Raw genomic sequence first — 22,285 nt, 5'->3', positions numbered from 1 at the left:
CCAAAATGGCTAAAGGTACTTCAGTTAAGGAACATTGTTTTACAATGATCTCTAATCTGAATACATTAGAGGTTTTAGGTGCCGATATTGATGGAGAATCCTAAGTGGATATGATACTCCAGTCACTACCGGAATCATTCAAGGAATTCAGACTTAATTATAATATGAACAAAAAGGTTTATTCTTTGTCTGAATTGATGAATGAATTGGTAGCGGCAGAAGGCATCCTTGGTACTTCTAATGTTAAAGCCAATGCGGGTGAAGCTTCTACCTCTCAACCTAAGTCGAAAGGCAAGGGTAAGAAGAAGAAGAAGAAGAAGGACTTCACTAAGCAAGAGGATAAGCAACCTTAGGGGTTGCCGACAAAGGAAATAAGATCAAAGGAAAGTGTTTCCATTGTGGTGAGAAAGAACATTGGAAGAGGAATTGTCCAAAGTTTAAAGCTGCCAAGAATAAGGGTATAAAAATTTCCTTTATTCTTGAAATATGTTTGGTACAGAATCTCATGGATTCCTGGTGTGTGGATTCAAGTTGTACTAATCATATCTACAATTCTTTACAGGGGTTTCAGGAGACCAGAAAGCTGAATGAAGGGGAATTGTTTCTTACTTTGGCTAATGTGAGCAGGATTCTGGTTGTAGCTGTTGGTGTTGTTAATTTGTGCTTTGAGTCTAGGGTTTTAATATTGGAAGAGTGTCTGTATGTACCTAATGTTCGTAGGAATTTAATTTTTGCAATTTACTTAGGTAAACATGGGTATTGTATTATCCTGAAAGACAATGTTGTAATAAAGAAGGATAAAATGTTTATCTGTTCTAGCAATATTGTGGATGATTTTTATATTCTAACTCCTGATAAGCATGAATTATACAATTCTGAATTAGATAGTAACTCTCATGTAAAATCATTAAAGAGAAAGTTTCCTTCTAATGATGCATATCTTTGGCACTTGCATTTGGGTTATATTAATTCAAATAGGATTCAAAGACTGATCAAAGATGGATTTTTACAGCCCATGGACTTTGATGGATTTCCAGTTTATGAATCTTGTTTGGAAGGTAAAATGACCAAACGACCTTTTAATGCAAAAGGTAGAAGAGCCCAAGAGTTGCTTGAATTAGTTCATACGGATGTATGTGGTCCTATGTCAACCCAAGCAAAAAGAGGTTATGAGTACTTCATCACTTTCACGGATGATTACTCAAGATATGGTTATGTGTACCTAATGAGACGGAAGTCCGAAGCCTTTGAAAATTTCAAAGAGTTTAGGGCCAAAGTTGAGAATCAATTAGGCACGCATAAAGGCCATTCAATCTGATCGAGGTGGCGAATACCTTCTTGGGGTTTTCAAGGATTACCTAATTTAGAATGGGATGTATCCCAATTAACTGCACCTGGAAATCCTCAACAAAATGGTGTAGCAGAGAGAAGGAATGGAACTTTTTTGGAAATGGTTAGGTCCATGATGAGTTATACAACTTTACCAATTTCCTTTTAGGGATATGCACTAAAAACTGTTATGCATATTTTGAATTTAGTTCCATCAAAATCTGTTCCTAACACACCCAAGGAATTATAGAGTGGGCGCAAGCCTAGTATGAAGTATCTCCTCATTTGGGGATATCCAACACATGTGTTGAAAGGGAAGTCTGATAAGTTGGAAGCTAAAACGGAAGTATGCATGTTTTTAGGGTATTCAAAGGAAACCAAGGGTTATTTATTCTATAATCGTAAGGACAAAAAAGTGTTTGTTAGCACTCATGCCAAATTCTTGGAGGATGATTATGTGAATAATTTTTATCCTAGGAGTAAAGTTGTTTTGGTTGAAATAGATGAACCTATAGTTGAACAACCAATGGATGAAACTAGAGATGATGTGGTTGTATTAGATACACCACAAGATACAACTCAGGAGACGTCTAGTACACAGGTGCCTCGTCGTAGTGGGAGAATTATTCGACCTCTTGTGAGATTTATAGGTTTAGGAGAAACTTATGAAGCTATCTCAGAAGAGGCTGAATCGGATCCCTACACTTATGTGGAGGCAATGAATGATATAGATGCACATCATTGGGTCCAAATTATGAAATCTGAATTAGATTCGATGTATTCCAATCAAGTTTGGGATCTTGTAAAGGTGCCTAATGGCATTAAACCTGTTCATTGCAAATGGGTTTACAAGAGAAAAAGAGGGATAGATGGAAAGGTTGAAACCTTTAAAGCAAGACTAGTGGCGAAAGGGTATACACAAAAAGAAGGCATTGACTATGATGAAACTTTTTCGCCAGTAGCTATGCTTAAATCTATCAGAATTCTCTTATCCATTGTTGCTCATTATGATTATGAGATTTGGCAAATGGATGTCAAGACTACATTTCTTAATAGCAATCTTAAAGAAGAAATCTACATGTTGCTACCGGAAGGTTTCATAGCAAAGAACCAAGAGCATATGGTATGCAAGTTAAAAATGTCCATTTATGGACTTAAGTAAGCATCTAGGTCATGGAACATCAGATTTGATCAGGCAATCAAATCATTTGGTTTTGAATAAAATCTTAATGAACCATGTGTGTACAAGAGACATCAAGACAAAGTAATAATGTTCCTAGTGCTTTATGTTAATGATATTCTATTCATTGGAAATGATGTAAGAGTAATGTCATCGGTTAAAATTTAGTTGTCAAGCCAATTTGATATGAAGGACTTGGGCAAAGCTAACTATATTCTAGGGATCAAGCTTTGGCAAGATCAAAAGAATATGATATTAGGCTTGTCACAAGCTGGATATATAGATAAGGTTCTAGAACGGTTTAGCATGCAAAACTCCAAGAAAAGATTACTTCCTTTTAGACATAGAGTTCCTATGTCTGATGACCAAAAGTCTAAGACTCAAGAGGAAGAAAACATGATGAGACAAGTTCCTTATGCTTCTGCTATGGGAAGTCTCATGTATGCCATACTATATACTAGACCAGATATTTGTTATTCAGTTGGTATGGTCAGCCGATATCAGTCAAATCCAAGACCTAAACATTGGCAAGCTGTAAAGCATATTCTCAAGTATCTAAGGAGAACGAGGGATTATATGCTTTTTTACCGGTGTGAGAATTTGATTCCCATTGGCTATATAGATTCAGATTTTCAGTCAAATCTAGATTTCAGAAAATCCACTTTGGGTTGTGTTTTCACCTTGGGAGGTGGAGCCATAAGTTGGAGGAGTATTAAGCAATCTTGTATTGCTAATTTCACCATGGAAGTAGAATATGTTGCTGCTTGTGAGAAGGCAAAGGAGGTTGTTTGGCTCAAGAAATTCCTTTTTAATCTTGGTGTTGTGAGAATTGAGCAAGTTTCTATTACATTGTTCTACGATAATAGTGGAGCGGTTGCACAATCCAAGGATCCAAGGAATCACAAGAAAGGAAAGCACATAGAAAGAAATACCACATCATTCGAGACATTGTTGCTCGAGGAGATGTGGTTGTAGCAAAGATTGATGGTGCAAAGAATCTAGCAGATCCCTTTACCAAAGCCTTGCCCCAAAGGACTTTCAAGTCACATTTGGAGGAGATGGGAGTTAGATTAGGGCACAATAATCTTTAGGGAAAGTGGGAGATTGTTGGGATCTGTGCCCTTAAATCCTATTGTATGATGCTATGTCTGTTATTATGTATAACATTATGTATGACTTAATGTTGTGTTTAATAAAGTTGTTTTATTATTATCTAAAATAATGGTAACATGAATATTGAGACATTATCATATAGTTCATGAGATGCATTGTATGTGATTTATGTGATTTAGTCACAGAAGATGTAAATCACAAGTTCCTTGTAAACTCAAAATGTAGTTCGTAGTCGGTGATAAAATTGGGCATTTCATCTGCGAAGACTATAACATATCAACTAAAATGATTTGTCTTGATCATAGAAATGGAGATTTCTAGTTGGTATGTTGGTATGTTGATATGTTAATATGTCTTAAGAGTTAAGACATATAAAACTGGACCGCTGTGAGATTTATTATTCTTCTAACGACTGTCAAGTGAATAATAAACTCACGACTTATATTTGCATGAACTCTTAATCCTGAGAGGATAATGGACCTGATCATGAAGTGTAGGTTACTTTGATATATTAGGAGTGAGATCTAAAGTTACGGTCAAAACCTCAGTATGTTGGGCAATCACATTTAGTGTTGATGGAACATATATTCTCAAGATGGAATTCATAGTCTCTTAATGAAGATATAAAATATTCCCTTGAGATAAGTTTAATGGGTTCAGTTATTCAGAGAGTTAGGCCTAACCACTTTAGTAAGGAGTTACTAAAGTATATATTTATGGAATTGGATTTTCATAAATATATAATGAATAACTTAAAGGATTAAACCGGGTACTTAAGAAATTAAGATGTAGTAGTCTACAAAGTGGCAGTCTACTTTCATGACTTTGTAATACTACAAATATTTTATGAAGATGTTGCATGTACAATAAAATTTTTGGATATAATTTATTAATAAGACCTAGAGTGCAATTATATTTATATAGTGGTATTAAATTTAATTAATGGTAACTCTAGACTTGTCAAGAGTTAATAGAAAAGCCCAAAGCCCATTGAAGGTAGTGTCTTATTGGTCCCTTTTGGTCCCACTCCAAGCCACACAGTTAAGCCCAATTGGAAAGGCCCAAAAGGCCAGCCCAATTAGATAATCAGTTAGATACAAAGGGAGAAAGATACAGAATTTTATGTGAGGTAAACAATAATAACACTATTGTGAAAAAGGTGTGTAAAAAAAAAAAAATGGTGTTAGACACTTTGATATTCTCCCTTTGGAAAAGTGATTTAGAGACCACACATCTTGGGTGTTAGTGGAATTGGAGTGAAAATTGAAAGTGTTCCCAAGTGCTTTTAATCTTCGGTTTTGAAATTCACTGCTCCAAGGTACACTCTCTTGTTCTTATATTCTGAAACTTACATAGTACATGTTAACATTTATGAATGAAATCGATCCTGATGGAAATATGCATGTACACAGTGGAAAAAATAATGGATCTAGTTCATTCATAAATGTTAACATGCACTATGTAAGTTTCAGAATTTTAGAACAAGAGAGTATACCTTGGAGCCGTGAATTTCAAAACCGAAGATCAGAAGCATTTGAGAACACTTTCAATCTTCACTCCAATTCCACTAATGCCCAAGATGTGTGGTCTCTCAATCAGTTCCAAAGGGAGAATGTCAAAAACTGTCTAACACTTCTTACACCACTTCGCAATAGTGTTCTTGCAAAAATCTCTACCCAAAAATTCTGTATGTTTCTCCCTTTGTATCTAACTGATTATCTAATTGGGCTAGCCTTTTGGGCTTTTCCAATTGGGCTTAAGTGTGTGGGTTAGAGTGGGACCAAAAGGGACCAATAAGACACTAGCTCCAATGGACCTTAGGCTTTTCTATCAACTCTTGACAAGTCCAAAGTTACTATTAACTATATTTAATACCACTTTATAAATATAGTTGCACTCTATGCCTTATTTATAAATTATATCCCAAGACTTTATTGTACATGCAACCCCTTCATAAAATATTCGTATTAACACAAAGTCATGAATGTAGACTGCCACTTTGTAAATTACTACATCTTATCCTTGAGTACCCAGTTTAATCCTTTAAGTTATTCATCATATATTTATAAAATCAAATTCCATAAACATATACTTTAGTAACTCCTTACTAAAGTGGTTAGGCCTAACTTTCTGAATAACAAACCCATTAAACTTATCTCAAGGGAATATTTTGTATCTTCATTAAGAGATTATGAATTCCATCTTGAGATTATATGTTCCATCAACACTAAATGTGGTTGCCCAACATACTGAGGTTTTGACTGTTACTCTAGATCTCACTCTTGATATATCAAATCAACCTACACCTCATGATCAAGTCCATTATTCTCTCAGGATTAAGAGTTCATGCAAATATAAGTCGTGAGTTTATTATTCATTTGACAGTCATTAGAAAAATAATAAATCTCACACCGGTCCAGTTCAATATGTTTAACTCTTAAAACATATCAACATACCAACTAGAAATCTCCATTTCCATGATCAAGACAAATCATCTTAGTTGATATGTTATAGTCTTCGCAGATGAAATGCCCAATTTCATCACCGACTACGAACTACATTTTGAGTTTACAAGGAACTTGTGATTTACATCTTCTGGGACTAAATCACATAAATCACATACAATGCATCTCATGGACTATATGATAATGTCTCAATATTCATGTTACCATTATTTTTAGATAATAATAAAAAAAATTTAGTAAACACAATATTAAGTCATACATCATGTCATACATAATGTCATACATAATAGCATACATAGCATCATACAATAGGATTTAAGGGCACACATCTTAACAGATCCGTTATTTTTCCGCTGCGTATGTTTTGTATGTGATACAAACATGTATTTTTCCATCACATGCTTGGGTTAAGGAGAGGGCCGCACTAGAGGCCGGCAGGGCTGAGACTAGTAGCAAGGCCGATGGCTTAGCATTGGAGCTAGTACAAGTGAAGGTCTACATTCATTCCACTTTGAGCATGGAGTATGGGCGAGAGGGCGATGAGCCTAGTGAGCCGCAGTTGGCCTTCCATCACCTTCAGACTGAGTTGGCTGAGAGGGAGAAGGCTTTGAGAGTTGCTACTGCAGAGGTGGGCACCTTGCAAGCTTTGTTGGGGACCGAGAGAGAGGGGCCTACTTCTGATTCCATGATGGAGAGGGAGCTTGTCGATCTTCGACATTCACATGACAGACTCAAAGGGGTTTCCAAAGACCTAGGCTTTGAAGCAGCTGGGTTAGTTCGCACTCATGGTCATGATGACCTAATTCTCCATACTAGTTTTAGGAGATTGTGCTAGGACGTGTATGATTGCTTGGGCCATGTTTGACTTGCTAGTTTTCTTTTATGCTTATTTTGTTTCTGCACATGAGCTATGTCGTTAGTATCCCACCATGTATGGAAAGGTCCCTTGTATATTGCTAGCCAATTGCGTAAGGCCTTCCTTTTTTTTGTTTGAGTTCTTAAAGCATAGTCTAGTCTGTTAGGCATGCTTAGAAACTAAGAGATGGTGGAAAGAGATGTTTCTGATGATATTCATGAGATATATTTATGAGGTGAGATTTCATGTTTTGATACCAAAATGTATGAAAGAAACAGAATGGCACAATACAGGCATGTTAATGAATATGCAAGCAAATGCTTTGAAAATACAAGGTTATACAAATAAGTGATATATGTAAAATCCATGCATATCAATATCTTCTTTTTCCAAGGATACATTCTAGATAGATCTTTTCCTTTTCCCATTAAGGTACATTTCCCATTGGTATGAGCCAAAACATCTTGGGCAGACCATTGGTTCATGGCAATATTGTAGACAGAGAGTGATCTTGAAGGTGTCTTCATATCTTGTCTTGGACGCTAGATCCATCTAATTTTCTTATCTTGAGCAGAAATTCAAGTAGGCTAAGCTGACTGATTTTTCTTTTAAGACGTGACCAAACCAAGATGGCTGCCTACGTACCTCCACTAAGAAGGTTCAGGTCATCATGTATTACAACTGACTTTTGATTGCCTTAATTTTTTCCTAGACCGCCCTTTTAGGTTTTCAATCTAGCAGGCTCTCTCACACTCCTTCTTTTGCTCTTTTTTTGCGTAGACCACCCTTTCTGGTTTTCAATCTACCTTTTTACATTTTTTTTTGTTTTGATTTTGTTCTTTTTTCTTTTTTTTGGTTGACATAAAAGTATAGAAATGAGGTGCACTGAGAGGCTTCTTCATGCAAAGTACCATATGACGACGTCAGAATTGGTGGGCATATTGAAGTCATGCCCGTCCATGTCGGCTAGAATCAAGGCTCCTCTGGAAAAGGCCTTCTTTACCGAATATGGGCCCTCGTAAGTTGGGGCAAACTTTCCTCTATGAACAGGCATGGCCTAGTTACGCTTCTTCAAGACTACATCACCTTCTTCAAAGACCCTGGGTCTAAATTTCTAGTTGAATGATCGCTTGACGCAGTGTTGGTACAACTGTCCATGGCACATTGTAGTCATGTGCTTTTTGATGTGGATTGATGATAGCTTAATTTTGCATATTTATATCATTGTTAGAAAGCATTATCATACTTATTTTGAGCTAATTCATGCATTTTATATTTGATTTTGAAATAATGGTGAATAATCAATTTTGTGCTTAATTGAATCTTATTGTGTGAATTTGTCTTTTGTAGGAGAATAAAATTAAATAAGTGGATTTGTGCAAAGAAGAATGCTAATGGACTTTACATTTACTAGGGCCATGATGAAGTTAAAGAAGGCCAACCCAATTAAATTTAAGTCCAATTGGAGCAGGGAATCAAAGGAAATTTGCATCAAATCCAAGTTTAATTCGGATTGGGATTCCAGCCTGCACATCAGTTAGTATTTTCGACATAATTTTCGGCTCCAATGTCCAATCGATATGATTCAAGTTGGACTAGAAAGTTAACTTAAAGGGCTACAATTTCGTAGTTTACCAAAAGTCTGAATTCTGACATCCAATGGGCCAAACTCATCGGTTAAGTAAAGCTTAAAATCTGGGATTTTCCCCAAACGGGAACTCAACTTGTCATAGGATTCCTTGACCTATTTAAAGGCTCTTTAGAGCAATATTCAAAGAGACCAGTGCTAGGGCTGGGGGTTGAACATAGAGAGTGCAGCTACTTCTTTAGTTTTCTTCCATGACAGTTAGTTTTATTTTATTTGTCTAGTTTAATGTTTAGTATTCTATTCTTGTGTTTTATTTCAATTACAATGAGTAGCTAAATTTATAATTAGGGTTGAGGATGAAACCTTATTAAGGATTATCAGTAATATTTATGTGATTTTATTTTTCCCACAATAGTAGTTCTTTAATGATTTAAATTGTTCTTGCTTCATATCAATTGACTAAGATGAGATTCTAGATATGAGTTCAATAATGTTTTTCTCATGATTTAGGATTTATCTTAATTAGTTGAATGCTTGGTTTATTAATTCTTGATTATAAAATTGAATATCTCTTGTGATTTTTCAGTCAATGGATACAATTTATGATTTGATTTTTAGAATTGGATATATCTTATGATTTGTTTGGCTACGGATACAATTGATGATTTGATTTTATACTTAAGAAGCGAAGAAGAACATGTTTTAGACTTTTAAACATAAGTTTTAATGATGATATCTTCCATGATAGCAAGATTGATTTCTAGATTATAATGTAGTAGTTGGGAAAAATTAATGATCATAAATATATGCTGATACGACTTACAAGGCGAATTCCAAAACCTTAATTCCTTTCCCTTGATTGTTTACATCTTTTTATTGCTTTATATCTTTTGCTTAGTTTAACTATTTTCTTAGTTTATTTAATTTCAAAACAACCAATTTTTATTAAACTAGATAAGGATTAATTTGGTTAAGATTTGATTAATTTTCCTACATTCATACAAGTCCCTGTGGGTTTAACCTCGTTCTTGTCAAACTATACTTCGGTACGGTTCGTACACTTGCGAGTATTTTAAAATTTCACAACAAGTTTTTAATGTCGTGGCTGGGGACTTGGTTAGGAAAATAAATTAGGTCTTAATTGAATTTTTTCTTCTACTAGTTGTGGTTAAAGTTTATTTAAAAAAAAAAATCTTTGTGCTTGGTGTATGAGAACTTAGATACGTGATAAAGAAAATCATCTTGTTAGTTTTGATTATTCATCCACAATAGCAAAAAAAAGGAGATGATTCAAAAACTCTTAGGGAGTTGTTCTCACCCATAACCACCAACCCTCCATCTTGCATAGTATTGCCTGCAACCACTACTACACATTTTGAGTTAAAGCCACAGATAATCCATCTTCTTCCTACTTTTCATGGATTGGATGGAGAAGATCCTTATATGCGTGTGAAGGATTTTCTTGAGATTTGTGCTATTTGTAAGTTCCAAAATTTCACTGATGACTCTGTTCGCTTGCATGTATTCCCTTTTTTCTTGAAGGACAAGGCAAACACATGACTTAATTCTTTGTCACCTGGATCTATCACTTCATGGGAACTATTGGTCACAAAATTTCTCTCTAAATTTTTCCCAATGGCAAAGACCAATGCTTTGAGGAGAGAAATTGCAGATTTTTATCAGGATGAACGAGAGAAATTTTATGAGAGTTGGGAGAGATTTAAGGACTTGATCTTAAAGTGTCCCCATCATGGTTTTGAAACATGGAGACTAGTACAATATTTTTATAATGGTTTGACTCAAACAAATCGTAACATGATTGAGTCCATAAATGGTGGTGGATTTTTTAGTCTTGTAGATGATGAGGCATACAAATTTCTTGAGAATTTTTCTGAAAGTTCACAACAATGGGATTTTTCCAACCGTAAAGAGATATCTGCCCCTGCAATTAAGAAAGGAGGATTGTATGAAGTTAGTGAAGATTTAGACATAAAAGCTAGGTTGGACAATCTCACTCGTAAGGTTGAGGCTTTAGCTTTAGGTAGAGGGATGAATTCTATCAATCAAGTTCAAAGTGAAACATATTCTATTTGTGCAAGTCCTATGCATACAACACAAAAGTGTCCTTCCACAGCTGGGTACCCTAATTTTTATACTGAGCAAGCAAATGCACTGAATAATTATGGAAAACCATTTGCTAGTCCATTCTCAGAGACATACAATCCAAATTGGAAGAACCATCCTAATTTCTCATGGAGGCAAAATCAGCCTCCCACAAATGTAGGTGGACAACAAATGCATCAACAAAGTCAATTTGGTCCACCTACTCAAGCATATCCTCCCATTCCTCAATCAACACCTCAGTTTGTAGCACCACCAAGACAACAATCATCTTTGGAGGAGTCTCTCAAAACTTTCATGCAATCAACTAGCCAAGCCATTCAAGAGAGGAAAAGTTCCACCCATTTGAATACTCAAGCTATTTCAAAGTTGAAAATTCAAGTTGGCCAATTAGCAACCCAAGTTGGAGAGAGGGAAAAAGGAAAGTTTCCTAGTCAACCTATACCTAACCCAAAAGGATAGTATGCCATCAATGGTTCTTCTAGTTCCACTCATGGACAAGAACATGTTCAATCTATTACTACCCTTAGGTCTGGTAAGCAAGTTGATAATCAAGTGAAAATGCCAGAAGTGGAGGATGATGAAAATATTGTGTTAAAGGAAAAAGGTAGTCATAGTTCACATGATGATCATGGAGAAAAGAAGGACAACCCACCCGCCGCTCCAATTCAGGATCTTAGTTCCCCCCTTGATAAGAGGTTTGTTCCTAAAGCTCCATTTCCTCAAAGGTTAGTCAGTCCTCAGAAAAGTGCACAATTTGGAGACATTTTAGAGGTTTCTAAGCAAGTGCAAATAAACATTCCATTTCTTGATGCAATTCAGCAAGTTCCTGCTTATGCCAAGTTTCTAAAAGATCTTGTGACAGTGAAGAGAAAGACAAATGTCCCTAAAAAGGCATTTTTGACAGAGCAAGTCAGTTCAATTATTCAGAATAACTATCCAGTGAAATGTAAGGACCCAGGATCCCCTACAATATCATGCAAGATTGGGGATCGTCTCATTGAGCGATCTTTGCTAAATTTGGAGGCGAGTGTGAACCTAATGCCATATTCAGTTTATTTACAGCTAGGTTTGGGGGAGTTAAAACCAACAACCATGACACTTTAATTAGCTGATAGGTCTGTGAAAATCCCTAGAGGTATTATTGAGGATGTGCTGATTAAGGTGGATGCATTCTATTTTCCAGTTGATTTTGTTGTGTTAGACACTGAGCCTGCTCTAAATGCCAATACATAAATCCATGTCATTTTGGGTCACCCTTTCTTAGCCACATCCAATGCTTTAATCAATTGTCAAAGTGGTGTGATGAAGATTTCTTTTGGAAATATGATTGTTGAGCTTAATATCTTTGACATAAGTAAGCAAGTACCAGACAATGAGAATATATGTGAGGTTAACATGATTGGGAACCTAGTCCATGATACTCTCATACAATCAAGTTGTGAGGATCCCCTAAAGGATTGCTTAACCCTTTTTTAGTGCAATTTGGATATTGAAAAATCAATTAAGGAAGTCAATGCATTTTTGGATTTCGTTCCTCTCTTAAGTACTAATAGCTGGCAGCCAAAAGTGGTCCATTTTCCACTTTCTTCATCTAAACTCCCATCTATTGTAGAACCACCAAAGTTGGATAACTTTTGGGAACACCACTTGATAAGTATACCTCAAGAACACAAGGAAGCTATAGGTTGGGAAAATGCTGGTATTAAGAGTATTAGTTCTTCTATGGTTATGCAAAGAATTCACTTGGAAGACACTTCAAAAGCGTCCCAACATGTTTTTGACCCAGGTAAGTTACAATCTCGATGGATTGGTCCATTCATAGTTCGCACTGTTTACGCCTATGGTGCTATTGAGATTGAGAATCCTAAAAATGGTGATATGTTTAAAGTTAATGGCCAACATTTGAAACCATTTTTAGAACTTGAGCCTCCAGAAGTTGAAGAAGTCCTCTTGGATGATGTTGTTTATCAGGATTGATCCCAGTTATGTTTATCAGGTTTGCAAATTTTTTTTCCTTTCTTTCTTTTTCTCTTATTTATTTTCTGCTTCTAGATTAGACTTTGTCTTTATTTTCTTGTTTAGTTTTATTCTCTTTTGTTCTAGGTGATATTTGACAAAAATTAAAATTTATAACAATCAGCTTGATCAAGGTATGTCTCCTCCTTCTCCTTACCTTACTTGTTTCTACTTGGTTCTCATGTTGCACATTAATTTTTTTGCTCTCTTTTCATTCAAGACATATATTTGAGAGTATCATTTTTAACATTGAGGACAATGTTTTGTTTAGGTTTGGGGGGGATATACATAGATTTCTATCTCTTTGTTTTGTTGTGTTAAAAAAAAAATCTTTTGCCTAGCTTGAGGTTTATGTTTTGAGTTTGTTATACTACTCCTGCTTAATGAATTTCATTGCTTTCATGCTCAATTCATTGCACATGCACATAGCCACTCAAACACAACTTCTTGTTGAAGGATAAAATTAATTAGAAAATTTTGAAGATAACAATGTGGAGACTGTAACCCTTGTGAGTTTTGAGCCAATCATTATTTTTTGAGGGTTATTTATTTTTTCTAATCTTAAAGTTCATTTGGAAGTGCGTAACATGTTTCCTTTGTTGTAGTCTCATTGTTCTTTATTTTGGCGAAGAAAAAAATCTAATTTTATGCCACACTTGAATCTTTTGAAGTCATTGATGTTGAATGAACTATACTCGTATTTGAGAGATGAGATTATGCCATTTTTGTCTACTTTGAGCCATATATGTGTTTTTCTTTTTCTTTCTTGATACATTATCGCTAGTCACCCTGTTGAGCCTTTAATTAGCCTTTCTTTCTTAAAGCCCTTATCCATAGTGTTTCAAGATGGAATTTGATCAGTTTGTTTCAATATGGTGGTTTGTGTGAGAATTCAAAGAAGGAAGAAAAAGAAGTCAAAGAAAAAAAAAGAATTCAAGAAAAAGAAAAAAAATAAAGAGGAAAAGTGTCAAAAAGAAGAAAATAAAAAGGGTTCTCATCAAATTTTGAGAAGTGAGATGTAAGGAAGGAGTACTGCTCTGAAGAAGAAGAGTTGAAAAAAAAAAAGTGTTGAATGGAAATTCCAAAAAGTATCGAGATTTCGACTGATCTTGAAAACACTTCTTATATTCACCCTCACCCATTTTTACTTCATCCCCTTTGCTTTTACCCTACATTACGTCCTAATAAAGTCCTTATTTGATCTTGAAGATTGTGTAGTTCAGATATTGATATGGCTGAAAAGAAAAAGGTGTGGTGTAAATATTTTTGGCTTCCTTTCATGAAACTACATGTTCTTTCTTGATTAAGTGTTTTTTATGTGATTTATATGTGAGGTATTTGATTTTACTTACATTATTCTGCTCACATATATTGTTGAGAGTGTTACACCCCATTTCAGAGTGATTTCATTTGTTAAGTGATAACACCAGAAAGATTTGAGTTGAAGCATACTTTCAAATAGAGATTCGAGTCAAGTTTATTCTAAAACTAAGAGTATGTTTGGGTTGGCTACCACTTTTCACTCACATTGAGTTTTGATGGATGAGAAATTTCTTTATCATTTTTAGTGTTTTTGAACTTGAACTAATCCTATTTGCAAAAGGCAATTGAAAAAAAAAATTGTTTGATTTTCATTGTTTGATTTTTTTTTTCCTCAGAATTTTGTGGGTATATTTCCTGCAAACCCTCACGAGACTACAACTCATCCACTAGTGTAAGCTAGGGGTTTAAAAGCTTGTTGCATACGCTAAATGCAATCGAAAATTCCAGGGGAAGTGGATTAGTTAGGATTTTCTTTTTCTTTGTTTTTTATTTCTTTGTTTTGTTTTACTCTTTATCTATTTTGCTCGAGGACTAGCAAAATGTAGGTGTATTTGATGTGCATTGATAATAGCTTAATTTTGCATATTTATATCATTGTTAGAAAGCATTATCATACTTATTTTGAGGTAATTCATGCATTTTATATTTGGTTTTGGATAATGGTGAATAATCAATTTTGTACTTAATTAAATCTTATTGCGTGAATTTGTCTTTTGTAGGAGAATGAAATTAAATAAGTGGATTTGTGCAAAGAAGAATGCTAATGGACTTTACATTTACAAGGGCCATGATGAAGCTAAAGAAGGCCAACCCAATTAAATTTAAGTCCAATTGGAGCAGGGAAACAAAGGAAATTTGCATCAAATCCAAGTCCAATTCGGATTGGGATTCCAGCCTGCACATCAATTACTATTTTTGGCATAACTTTCGGCTCAGATGTCACATTGAGATGATTCAAGTTGGGTTAGAAATTTAACTTAAAAGGCTACAACTTTTTAGTTTACCAAAAGTCTGAATTCTGATGTCAAATGGGCTAAAATCGTCGGTTAAGTAATGCCTAAAAATCTGGGATTTTCCCCAAATGAGAATTCAACTTGTAATAGGATTCTTTGACCTATTTAAAGGCTCTTTAGGAAAAAATTCAAAGAGGCCAGTGCTAGGGTTGGGGGCTGAACATAGAGAGTGCGGCTACTTCTTTGGTTTTCTTCCATGATAGTTAGTTTTATTTTATTTGTCTAGTTTAATGTTTAGTATTCTATTCTTGTGTTTTATTTCAATTACTATAAGTAGCTAAATTTATAATTAGGGTTGAGGATGAAACCTTGTTAAGGATTATCAGTAATATTTATGTGATTTTATTTTTCCCACAATAGTAGTTCTTTAATGATTTAAATTGTTCTTGCTTCATATCAATTGACTAAGATAAGATTCTAGATATGAGTTCAATCATATTTTTCTCATGATTTAGGATTTATCTTAATTAGTTGAATGCTTGGTTTATTAATTCTTGATTATAAAATTAGATATCGTTTGTGATTTGTCAATCAATGGATACAATTTATGATTTGATTTTTAGAATTGGATATATCTTGTGATTTTTTTGGCTACGGATACAATTGATTATTTGATTTTATACTTAAGAAGCGAAGAAGAACATGCTTTAGATTTTTAAACATAAGTTTTAATGATGATATTTTCCATGATAGCAAGATTGATTTCTAGATTATCATGTAGTGGTTGGGAAAATTTAACGATCATAAATAAATGCTAATATGACTTACAAGGTGGATTCTAAAACCTTAATTCCTTTCCCTTGATTGTTTACATCTTTTTATTGCTTTATATCTTTTGCTTAGTTTAACTATTTGCTTAGTTTATTTAATTTCAAAACAACCAATTTTTATTAAACTAGATAAGGATTAATTTGGTTAAGATTTGATTAATTTTCCTACATTCATTCAAGTCCCTGTGGGTTCGACCTCGTTCTTGTCAAACAATACTTCGGGGCGGTTCGTACACTTGCGAGTATTTTAAAATTTCACAACACTTTTCATCTATCATGTTTAGTTATTCATATCGGGAATGAGCCCATTCAACTTCTGACAGCTTTGCTTGAGATAAAATCCGTAGTGACGGGATCTTTACCTCTACGGGGAGGACGGCCTCTATGCCATATACTAATGAATACAGGGTCGCACTTGTGAAAGTACGAACAAAAGTGTGATATGCACACAAAGCAAACGGCAAGTACTCGTGCCAATTCTTGTATGTATCAATCATCTTTGCCAAGATTTTCTTTATGTTCTTATTAGCGGCTTCCACTACACCATTCATCTAAGGGCAATAGGGAATCTAATTTCTTTGCTCAATCTTGAACTGCTGGCAGAGTTGCTGGATCATATTCCCATTTAGGTTCGCCCCATTATCTGTAATGAGCTCTCCCGGCACGCCATAGCAATAAATAATGTTATGTTTCAGGAAACGGGCTACCACTGCTTGAGTGACGCTTTTGTACAAAGCGGCTTCCACCCATTTTGTAAAATAATCAATGGCCACTAAGATGTACTCATGACCATTTGAAGCTTTTGGAATTATGGGTTTGATGACATCCATACCCCAGGGTGAGAAGGGCCATAGTGCTGCTAAAAAGTGCAAAGGTTGAGGAGGAGCATTCTTCCTGTCTTGATAGGCCTAGCAACGATGGCATGTCCTCACATGTTTAATGCAATTACTTTCCATGGTGAGCATGGTGAGCCAATAGTAACCAGCTCTCATAATCTCGCGGACCAATAGGGATCCACTGGCATGAGTTTCGAGTAAGCCTTCGTGCATCTCTTCCATCAGACGATTAGCCTCAAAGGCATCTATGCATCGAAACAAGGTAGAATCATGGTTCTTTTTTACAAGACTTCTCCACTCAAGAAAAATTGGCAGGCTATGCGCCAAATAAACTTCTTTTCATTTTCCGTTGCACTGGACAAGTATTCATTGTTTTTGATATAAACCTTGATATCACGGTACCATGGCTTTCTGTCGACTTCGACTTCGACACTCATGCATTCTTCGATGTTCATGCAATAGGCTGGAATGCCACGGACTTCTATGCACAATTTCCACATATCATCTCTTTCTGATAACTTGACCATGCTAGCCAAGGTAGCCAAGGCATCTGTAAACTAGTTGTGTGCTTGGGGCAATTAGGCAAATGTAATGTCTCAAAATTTCAGAATCAAGCGGTTGATACATTTCTAATACGAAATCAACTTGGTGTCTCGAGCTTGCCTTTTTCTTTCGATTTGGAAGATGATCAACAAGGAATCTCCAAAGATGCTCAAGTCATAAGCGCCGAACTCTAGGGCCACTTGCAGGCCGACAATGCATGCTTCATATTCTGTGACATTGTTGGTGCAATAAAAATTCAACTTGACTAAAATAGGAATTTGTTGGCCCTTGAGGGAAACTAAGACCACTCCCACTCCATTTTTGGTAGAATTGGCGACTCCATCAAAATAAAGCTTCCAATGCCACGGTTCCACACTATTTGGTTCTGGCTCTAATGCCATGACATCCTTATTAAGGAAGAGGGATTCTGAAAGTTTTGGATCATTCAGTTGCTAGTTCGCTAGGTAGTCGGCTATGGCCTAGCCCTTGATGGCCTTTCTTGTCACAAACACAATGTCGAACTCAGAAAGCAACATTTGCCAACGGGAGATCTTCCCTGTAAGATTTGGCTTTTCAAAGATGTATTTAATGGGATCCATGCGGGAAATGAGTCGCGTGGTGTAGTAGAGCATGTGCTGCTACAATTTGTGTGAGGCCCACACTAAGGCACAACACGTCTTCTCAATGGCATTGTAGTTGATCTCACAACTAGTGAACTCCTTACTTAAATAGTAAATTGCCATTTCTTTTTGACCAGGCTCAGTTAGCTGGCCTAACATGCAGCCTATGGAGGTTTCATGTACCGCTAGGTAAAGGATCAACGGATATCTCGATGTCGAGGGAACCAAAACAAGAGGGTTCAACAAATACTTCTTAATCTTGTCAAAGGCCGCTTGGCACTCATCTGTCCATTCTATCTTTGTGTCTTTCTTCAAGAGCTTGAACAATGGATCACATGTGCCGGTCAACTGCACTATGAAATGAGCTATGTAATTGACTTTGCCTACAAAGCTGCGAATCTGTTTCTCGGTTTATGGTGTCGGCATGTCCCGAATGGCTTGGACTTTTACAGGGTCCACTTCAATTCCTCTTTGGCTGACTATAAAGCTGAGAAATTTCCCTGAACTTGCTCCGAAGACGCACTTGTTAGGGTTTAGTCTTAACCTGTACTTGATAAGGCACTTGAACAACTTTCTCAAATCTACCAAATGATCCCTAGAAGTGCAGGATTTGGCAATCATACCATCTACGTAGACTTCAACCTCGGTATCCATCATATCATGGAACAAGCTTACCATGGCTCACTATTAAGTAGCACCGGAGTTCTTTAAGCCGAATGACATGACATTGTACGCATAGGTTCCCCAATGAGTGGTGAATGTTGTCTTAGCTTTGTCTTCCTCAGCCATCTTGATATGATTATAACCCAAGAATCCATCCATAAAGGAGAAGAACTTGTTGGTAGTGGTATTATCGATCAGTGTATCAATATGTGGCAATGGGAAATTGTCCTTGGGGCTGGCTCGGTTCAAATCTCTGTAATCAACGCACATGCGTACTTTCTTGTCTTTCTTAGGCACAGGAACATTGTTGGCGACCCAATCTGAGTAGGCTATCGCGGTAAGGAAACCGGCTTTCAACTACCTTTCTACTGCTTCTTTGATCTTCAAAATGATCTTAGATTTCATCCTTCGAAGGGCTTGCCACACTAGAGGGAATTCTGGCTTAACTAGAATTCTGTGCATGACAATCTTAGCATCCAACCCTAGCATATCTTGGTAGGACCAAGCAAATATCTCTCTAAGCTCTTTGAGTAGTGCTATGAGCTTAGGCTTCATGTATTTAGGAAAGTTCACCCCAATCTTGACAGGTTTTTCATTCTCGCCTTCGTCGGCAAGGTTAATCACTTCAGCTTCTTCTATGTTAGGCTTAGACCCCTCATTTTCTCTATTTAGAGCTTGCAAAATATAACGAGGTAAATTTGGAATTTCCTCTAATCCTTCAACATCATGATCCAACTTTATTGTCTAGTTCACATCATCAATATCCTCGTTATGGTAACAGGATGATGTACCCGCTTGGGAATCAGAATAGATCCTATAGAATGGAACATGTACAAAGAAACATAAGATAATTTGCATGCACATATTCATAGGAAAGCAAATATAGAGATAATGATAAACGAGTTATAGACAAGGGGATAACAAAGTTCATTCCTGATAATGATAAAAAGGGAAATACTCTTTCTTTTTCTTTTGGGAAATAAACTGGCAAAATGCAAACAAGGAATGCGGAAAGCAAGAAATAAACATGCAAAACAAACTAGATATGCTATTCCAACTCTTTCGGGCAATTGGAGGACCTAACCACATAATGATGGAATACTCCTTACTCAGCCGGTGCAACCACAAAGCAGGGCTCAATGGTCCAATGGCATGTTGTCTCGCTTGGTGCACAGGGCCAAATAGTAGAAGTCAAATCATCCTCGGGGATATGATAGCATTCACTGAGAATTCTTCAAGGCACAAGCGGATGAGACAAGCTAGATCTAATTCCTCCTCGCATGATTCCTGTGCCATTTCTGATCTGATGACCTCGGCCAAAGCCGAAAAAGTGACCCTGATATGGGGAATGAAAATCCCTTGGCCAGTGCACTTCCTTTTCTTTCCTCTCGAAGCCTGGAAAAGTTCTTTATTGGAGGGTTCATAGCCTAGACCGAATCCTCCTTTGTTGTCTGAGAGTTCAATCAGAGAAGCATTCCCATGTCCTACGGCATCGCGGCCTTGGCCTAAATGATAGCCAAATTTGAGCATCCCCTTGGCAGCCATTAAAGTAGCAAAGGGCCATGCTAACTCGAGTTCTGAAGCTCTAAAAATTAGGGACACTAGCTCAAAACTATGGAAAGTTGCCTCCGAAAAGGCATTAGCACCAATGTAAGGGATAGAAGTCTCCTTGAAGATGGTTAGGAGCTTTTTAGCCATAACAGTGATCAACTGATCCTTGGAAGGGAACTTGAGCCTCCGGTGAAGGGTAGAAGCAACTGCACCCGCGGCGTATAGCCAAGGCCTCCCTAGAAGCATTGCGATCGCAGGTAATGCAAGAACTAGAGGAGTGAACCCCTCGATGGTTGGCGGGGTTTGCCTTTTTCCTGAATCTAATGACTCCATATCCGCAGGTGATTCTATGATCTCCTCAATGATTACTGAAGAATGAGGTACTGAAGTAACCTTAACAAGGTGTTTCAGTAAATATTCGTCCCAATATTTTCTCGACCCGACTGATATAGCATTGTAGCTAATTCCTGATTGGGTAGTTGGAGGACACAAACTGGCTGCCATGCAATCATCTCTTTGCACAATTTCCCTTACAATCCAGATAATACCACAATCGGATAGACTTTAAACCTATGCTCAAAGCACTCTACGATCAAACAGGGCATGCCTGTCTCCACTATCGCAAAATGAACAAATTTTCCATACCCTTAAGATCAAGGTAGCTTTCTTGGACCAAGGCTCAGAGCATGGCCTTCCATGGGAATGAAGGTGAGGAGAAATCTAGGACCCTTTCTTCCACTATGATGATGGAATTTACATTCCCTTCTTGATAGGGAGGCAAAGGGTTGGTGATGATGTTCGGAGCATTTGCATTCCCTTCCTGGACACGGTCTCTCAATTGGTAGCACTCTTTCAGAGTGTGCCCATTGGCCCCAAAATGGTGTTCACACTTCTTGGACGGATCAAAGCCAGGTGATGGAGGACCTTCTCTAGGCCTAGCAAACATCGAGGTCACTAGCTTCCTTTCCAGTAGGTAAGCATAGAGATCTACCATAGGCATGGGTAACAAAGTGTACTTCTGGTTTTCGCTCGTGGGGGGATAAGGTGGTTTGGCCTCCCTCTCTAATTAAAGGCTCAATTAGGTGCTTGAGTAGACTGCGCTTGTTGCTGATAAGGTCTAGTATCTGGGGTTGCATAAACAACAGCAATACCCCTAGGCCTTTCTGATGCATTGTCGACCATGTGCGCATCGGCTTCCTTAGTCTTGCGGCCGGTCATTTTCTTGACTTGTTGTTCAACCATGAAACTCAAGGTTCGAGATCCATGATCTTCTTACTTCTAATACCATCGTCAATACTCTCCTCGATAAGGATGAGGCTAGCAAAATGAGTGACTTGGGTGCTAATCATCTTCTCATAGTAAGGAGGCTTGAGGTTGTCAATGAACCATTTGATCATCTCATTTTCCATCATGGGGGGTTGCACTTGTGCGGCTAGCTCTCGACACCTCTGGGCATATTCTCGGAAAGATTCCCCACTCTTCTTCTCTATTCCCATAAGGACCGTGCGGTCGGGAGCTGTCTCGATGTTGAACCAGTAGTATTCTAGGAAAGAGTTGGCCATTTCCCTTCAGCTAGAGGTCTTTTCCAATCTCACATACCATGTGGCCGCGGGCCTGGTGAAACTATCATGGAAAATTTGGCAAAGCAGAAGGAGATTTTCCCCATAGGGAGCCATCTTCCTACAAAACATGCACAAATGCGCGCAAGGATATCTTATACCATCATACTTAACAAACTCTGGTGCCTTGAACTTGGGAGGCATAACGACTTGAGGGAAGTTGGTCAGACTATCTAGATCAATGCTTCCATGGGCACTGGAGCCCTCTATGATTCGAAGCTTTTTAGCCAAAGTTTCCATTTGGCTCTTGACTTGGCCAATCCCAAATTTGGGGTTCTTGTCCTTAAAAGGATCTGTTTCTTGGTCACTGCCCTAGGGCGGTATATTGTGGCCCTGATCCTGTTTTGCTAGGGGCTGATTTTCATTCTCAATTTGGGGACCTCCCTGACTATGACCAAAGGGGTTTTATCCTTCTCCTACAACCAATTGTTGCATCATACGCATCATTTCTACCATTGCTCCTTCAAAAGAGCAATTTCCTGAGCATTTTCCTCATGGGGAGAAGTACCATTAGTAGACATCTCACTTGCGCGAGACTTAGTGATGATGAGATCACGATGTGGTGGTAGCTTTGATTGTTTCTTTTTAGCAATCTTTTGATCCTGAGAAAAAATAGGAGGTGAAAGAAATGAGGTGTATTTGACAATGTGGAAACACAACACCAAAATCAAGTTAG

The 22,285-nt window shown here is 37.1% G+C and overlaps 1 non-coding gene across 1 annotated transcript; it reads right to left on the bottom strand.

Annotated features, from left to right (window-relative positions):
• Positions 1 to 10,179: 10,179 nt before the first annotated feature.
• Positions 10,180 to 10,288, bottom strand: LOC142637718 (small nucleolar RNA R71). Its single transcript, XR_012844844.1, has one exon. It is a non-coding gene; the product is annotated as a small nucleolar RNA R71 (small nucleolar RNA).
• Between the last annotated feature and the right edge of the window lie 11,997 nt (positions 10,289 to 22,285).

Source organism: Castanea sativa, chromosome 5 (assembly GCF_040712315.1).
Source record: "Castanea sativa cultivar Marrone di Chiusa Pesio chromosome 5, ASM4071231v1".
Classification (NCBI taxonomy): Eukaryota; Viridiplantae; Streptophyta; class Magnoliopsida; order Fagales; family Fagaceae; genus Castanea; species Castanea sativa.
The sequence above is the reverse complement of the archived record's forward strand: the minus strand, read 5'-3'. Positions and strand labels throughout refer to the sequence as shown.